We start from the raw sequence: 6,423 nt of genomic DNA on the forward strand, positions 1-6,423 counted from the left end.
GGAGACTTCTAAAGCATGATTTTAATATCCTTATAGTATCAATATATGGATATATACTATAATATTAAGCAACTGCTGATGAGGGAACAGAAGGCAAGCTGAGGACAAAGCAGAAACTGACGCCTTGCAACCCCCCCCCCCCCCCCCCCCCCCCCCCCCCCCCCCCCGCCATGGGGTGTACGTGACATTCCTCAGGCACTCCTGGCTGCCCTAAAGGACAAAGAAACAGTTAACCTATAGACACCACAATCCTGCAAGACTTAAGTCTCCCTCAGTTTACAAATGTCTTAGCAGTTTACAAGAACAAAGCATTTCTATCAATAACCTAGCTTCCGGAAGGGAATGTAGATACAATTAAATGTCCTTATAATCTGCAGCCTCCAGGAAGTTCCCAACCAGCTTAATGTTAATGTCTTGCTAGAGGGAAAAACAACCTTAACTTGACAATGGCAAGGCCTCCAGTATCCTGTGAATCTTCTTTAACATATGAAAGTATTTTCTCAACCTCCCTTTTTTCCTCACCTCCCCCAACCCCATAGTATGTAATCAGCCGCCCCTCACAACCCGGGCAGCAGCTCTTTCTGCCCACGGGTCCTGTCCCTGTGCTTTAATAAACCACCATTTTGCACCAAAGATGCCTCAAGAATTCTTTCTTGGTCATTGGCTCCGGACTCCACCCCACTGAACCTCACCGATATTCCACAACCTCATCACTGCTCTTATTGGAATTAATCATTTTTGTTATAAATATTGCAGAGAGAGAAATTGTTGCACTTATATCTTTGTATTCTTAGGTCTTTTATGAGCACAAAAGTCTAGAAATAGAATTGCTGACTAAAAACATGACAGTTTCAGAGCTTTTGAAACATATTGCCGAATTGCCTTCCAAAAGAATTTTTATTGTTTTACAGTCCAATTTTCAGGGCAAGGAAGTGGACGAAGGGTTAGGAATGTGTTGGTGTTAGATGGCCTGGGAAAAAGAAAGATGGGAAGGTATGAATATTTAATATTCTTATAGTGCAGAAAAGATCTGATGAGGAAGACAAGAACCCACTTTCCCTCAGTTGACCAAGGACTGGGTGAGACAGAGGTGGACCGAGGGGCAACATGAGGCATCACAGTCAGACCCAAGGATGACTTCCTGGCAGAGCTGGTGTCTGAACAAGATGAGGGGAGAGAACTTTTCCTCCACTGTTCTGAGCAGGAGGATGTGACAAGAGAAGGGAATGATGAAATCGGACTGGCTCAGCCCTAGATGGTTACATGCTTTTCTCACTTGAGACAGTGACATCAGCTCTGGAGGTGGAGGTCCCCTATTTTCAGGGTTCCTGGATAAAATTGTTAGGAAAATACAGAATGCTCTGTTAAATTTGGATTTCAGATAAACAACTAACAATTTTTTAGTATAAGTATGTCACATAAAATATTTGGTCACAGGGATTTAGCACTCTTTTATCTTTCCAGGGAAAGAAATATTCGGGGGACGCCTGGCTGGCTCAGGTGGTGGAGCGTGTGACTCTTGATCTTTGGGTTGTGAGTGTGAGCCCCATGTTGGGTGTAGGGATTACTTAAAAATAAAATCTTTTTTTTTAAAAGAAATATTCGGGACATATTTACATTAAAAATTATTTATTGTTCATCAGAAAGTCAAATTTAACTGGACATCTTGTATTTTCGTTTGTTAAATCTGGCAAATCTATCCCCAGGTGTTATTCAAGCAGGGCCGGAACCGCAACAGGAGATGAGGAGTTAGGGGGCGCCTAGGTGGCTCAGTCATTAAGCGTCTGCCTTCAGATCAGGGAGTGATCCCGGGGTTCCGGGATCCAGCACCGCATCGGGCTCCTCTGCTGGGACCCTGCTTCTTCCTCTCCCACTCCCCCTGCTTGTGTTCCCTCTCTCTCTGGCTGTCTCTGTCAAATAAATAAATAAAATCTTTAAAAAAAAAAAGGAGATGAGGAGTTAGGTAGAAAGCTCTGCTCACCTCCATTCGGGAAGAAGGAAGCCTCTTGGGGAAATAGAGTAGTTTCCTGTGATGTGAGCTTTGTTTGACCGGAGCTCTACTCTGAGCACTTGTGTGAACATTGGCCCTCCTGTAAGTGCACAAGAGGATGTAGAATTCTGAAGATGGAGGATCCCATATCTATCCTTGGGAATCAAAGGCATTAAAGAGTAGAATGGGGCCCCTTATTTTATTGGAAAGTCTAGGAGTGGAGAGTAGGGAGCTGGCTGAGGAAGTCTGAGCAGAAGGCTAGGTTATAGATAGCAATATGGCACAGAGCATTAGAGCTTGGCTTTGGTGTGCGGCAGGGGCAAGATCAAATCCTGCCTGCCATTTACTATCTGTAAGACCTTGGGAGATTTCTTTCTTTTCTTTTTCTTTAAGATTTATTTGTTTATTTGAGAGAGAGAGAGAGAGAGAGAGTGAGAGAATGTGAGCGGAGGGAGGGGCAGAGGGAGAGGGAGAGGCCGAGAATCTCGAGCAGAACCCTCACAGAGTGACGAGCCTGACGCAGGGCTCAATCCCATGACCCTGAGATCATGACTTGAGTCTAAACCAAGAGTTGGACGCTCAACTAACTGAGCCACCCAGGTGCCCCGACCTTGAGAGGGTTCTTAACATTTTTATGCCTTAATTTTCCTTATCTGTAAAATAATGATTACAATAGTTTCTTTGCTTCACAGGATTGTTGTAAAAATTAAATGTACCTCTCCCCAGACATTCTTTACTACACAATCACTTAGCAGGATCCGAAATCAACTTGTTTATTTGTTTGTGGTTTCTCTCCCTTCGCTAAAATGTGTGTCTCATAAAGGCAGTGATGCTGCCTGTCTTGTTCACTAGTCTATTCCTACTGTCTGGCACATAGTGGACCTTCAGTAAATATTTGTTGACTAAATAAATGAATAAATAAATATGAGAGAACTGCTTAGCACAGTGCATGGCAAATAGTGAACTGTTCACTAATCTATTTTGATCAGTACTGTGATTGCTACTAGTATCATTTGTTATTTCTATGATGACTTTCTTTTTTAAAAATTTATTTGAAAGAGAGAGAGAGCATGAGCGGGGAGAGGGACAGAGGGAGAAAGAGAAGCAGACTCCCCACTGAGCAGGGAGCCTACATGGGGCTCTATCCCAGGAGGGATCATGACCTGAGCCAAAGGCAGATGCCTAACAGACCGAGCCACCCAGGCGCCCCTCTATGATGACTTTCTTTTTTTTTTTTTTAAGATTTTATTTATTTATGTGACAGAGAGACAGCCAGCGAGAGAGGGAACACAGCAGGGAGTGGGAGAGGAAGAAGCGGGCTCCCAGCGGAGGAGCCCGATGTGGGACTCCATCCCGGAACGCCGGGATCACGCCCTGAGCCGAAGGCAGACGCTTTAACGACTGCGCTACCCAGGCGCCCCTCTATGATGACTTTCATAGAGGTTTTTAGATATTAAAAATTGGGGACTTTCTCCATTAAAAAGAATTCCCTAAAGTTGCTGGAAAGTCTAAGATGTGTTAGTTGAAAAGAGGTAAGGGGAAGAGGGGTGTGTGCTTTTGAAGAGAGGGGATTTGGAAATTAGGAAATCCTGGTGCAAACTGTGAATGGGGATGGGCCATGGGGGAAGGGTAACAAGTGAGCAACTCTGGGGTGGAGAAAAAAGAACTCGGGTGGTTCACAGAGTTGATGGGAATCCTGGAGAACCCGGCTTAGAAAATGATCAGGAACCGAGAGAAGTTTCGAGCAGAACTGCAGCTGAGGTCGTATCACAAGAGTGGTCTGATTAGGAGGCTGTGGGCACAGACACCACGTCTGGCAGCGTGGGGCCCTGCTGACTCTGGGCCCTGGATGGCACTGCTGCCATCAGCAAAGTGAGCTGTAAACTCTCCTCTACTCTGTGCGTCTCTTGCACTCGCTGTAAGGCCTGAAGCACTAGGACTAGCCAGGGTCATAGGCTGGTGTCTTGGCGGCCAGAGTTTAGGGAAGCCAATATTCTGGCCTTATTGGCCTCTGTATAGAAGGGTGGAGAGTTGGCTCCCACAAAGCTCTTAACCACCAACCCAAAGTAAATTGCAAGTTGTTCTCAGCAGTGGTGGTAACTGGGTTAGCTTGGTAAGGGTAAGCCCTTTTGTCAAGTTCACGCCTGGCCTCCTTTCTTGCATCGTGGCCATTTTATTCACAGGCTCGTTATGAATGAACTGGGTGTGATTTGCTGGGGAAGGAGGCAGACGAAACTTTTTTGTCTTCAGGATGTGCTTGGGCCCCATCTGAATTTGACACTTTCACTTATTTTTTGAAAAGTTTTTATTTAAACTCCAGTTCGTTAACATACAGTAACACTTCTACTTATCGATGAAGTGCTATTGGGAATACCTAACGTTAGGCTGGGTGGATCAAATGCCACCCAGTCTGTGGAGGGCAATACAGTTTAGGGTCAGTTGGTGTCCACTGGTCAGGTATTCAGTACGTACGGTTGCCTGCAAGACACCCAAGAACAGTTTCAAAAGAAGATATTAATTATTTGTCCCAAAGGGCAAGGTTCTGCTCCCGGATCCGTGATTCACCTCTTGGATTCGCCACAGGTTCCACTGTCCTCAAGACTGAGCATCTTAGGGTCTCCCGGGTAGTTGAGAGGCCCAGATTGAGGAACTGTAGCCTGGGTCAGCTTGAGAACATTTTCTTGCTCTGGCTTTTATGACATCTGACAAGTGCTTTGAAGCAGCACACCCAAATGGGCTGTATGTTGCTTCCAAAATCTATAGAACCGCAGGGGGTCTTTTCCAATGAGAAAAGTGAGGCACTTAAGGAGATGTCTCGACATCCCCCCAAAATCTGCATGAGGTGGCCGGCACCTAAATTGGATAAGATTTATCTCCCAGCCTCTGGTATGAATGTGCCTCTGGCATACCTGCCATTTGCTTCTCTCCGGGTGCTGAGTGCAGTCTTATCAATGTAAGGGGCCGTGTGGTGTCCTCAGCGAGACGGTGATGATACCTGTGGGTTCTGTGCACAGTGAGCTAGCCAGCTCAGCTGGTGTAACTCTGGGCAAGACAAGAAAGAAGAACTTCTGTACCTTCCAGGAGCATGCCTACCGATTCTGGAGGTTTCCCACTTACAATATAGGGAAAAATGCACTTTTTTTTTTTTTAAGATTTTATTTATTTATTTGACAGAGATAGAGACAGCCAGTGAGAGAGGGAACACAAGCAGGGGGAGTGGGAGAGGAAGAAGCAGGCTCCTAGTGGAGGAGCCTGATGTGGGGCTCAATCCCAGAACGTTGGTATCATGCCCTGAGCTGAAGGCAGACGCTTAACAACTGTGCCACCCAGGCACCCCGAAAAATGCACTTGTGTTCCCTCTCTCGCTGGCTGTCTTTCTCTCTGTCAAATAAATAAATAAAATCTTAAAAAAAAAGCTATAATTCATCAAGAGGAAGGGATAGATTTTTGCATGAAAAAATGGCCCTTGGAATACTAGATTATCTCTGACAGATAGTATTTCCCAAATACTACTGCAGCAATATCTCCCACCCCACCTACACTTCTTCAGGATGACCTTGCCACTCCCCTATATTAAGAGGTGGAGTCTCATTCTCCCTACCCTTAAACGAGCTGGCCTTAGCTCAGACCCACTTGTAAACAACGGAATGTGGTGGAAATGACGCTGTGTGACTTCCAGGGTTAGGTCAGAAGAAGCCTTACAGCTTCTGGGTTGGCTCTTTGCTTGGTCTTTGGATGTTTCCTCTTGAGATACTCACCCTTGGAACCCAGCTGCTGTGCTATGAGAAGGCCAAGCCACACATGTGTAGGTGTTCTGGCCAACAAACCCAGTCATTGCAGGCAGCCAACATGTGAATGAAGAAAATGTTGGGTGATTCTGCTCCCTGCTGTTCAAGTTACTTCTAGTTCTAGAGTCCCTCAGTGGATGACATAGACGTTGTGGAGCAGAGACAAGCCATCCTGGTTGTGCCCTAAATTCCTGACCTGCAGAAATTACGAGCATAATGAAATGACTGTTGTTTCATGCCACTAGATTGGGGTGGTTTGGTATGCAGCCATGGTGACTCGAACACCACCGGATTAATGAAGCGGAGTGAATCATACGAGCGCATCGGAAAGAATTTTAGATTTCTTGATGATTACACATCAAATACTGACCTCAAAGAAGAAAAGATAACATTGAATATGCAGCTATAATGAGAACCTCAAACTGGCTAACAAGTGAAGTCTGTTCAAAGGCTACGTAAGATAATTCATTGCCCAAGAAAAAACTTGGGAGTATTGTGAAAATTTACAGCTAATAGATAAAAGAAACTTGATAGAGGTTTGGCCAAATTTGACAACAATCCTGAAAATGTACATAAAAGTACCAATAATGAGCTGTGAAGTTGAAAGAAACTTTCTAAACTCTCCATAAAAGAGCGACAAACTTT

Source organism: Ursus arctos, unplaced genomic scaffold (assembly GCF_023065955.2).
Source record: "Ursus arctos isolate Adak ecotype North America unplaced genomic scaffold, UrsArc2.0 scaffold_21, whole genome shotgun sequence".
NCBI lineage: Eukaryota > Metazoa > Chordata > Mammalia > Carnivora > Ursidae > Ursus > Ursus arctos.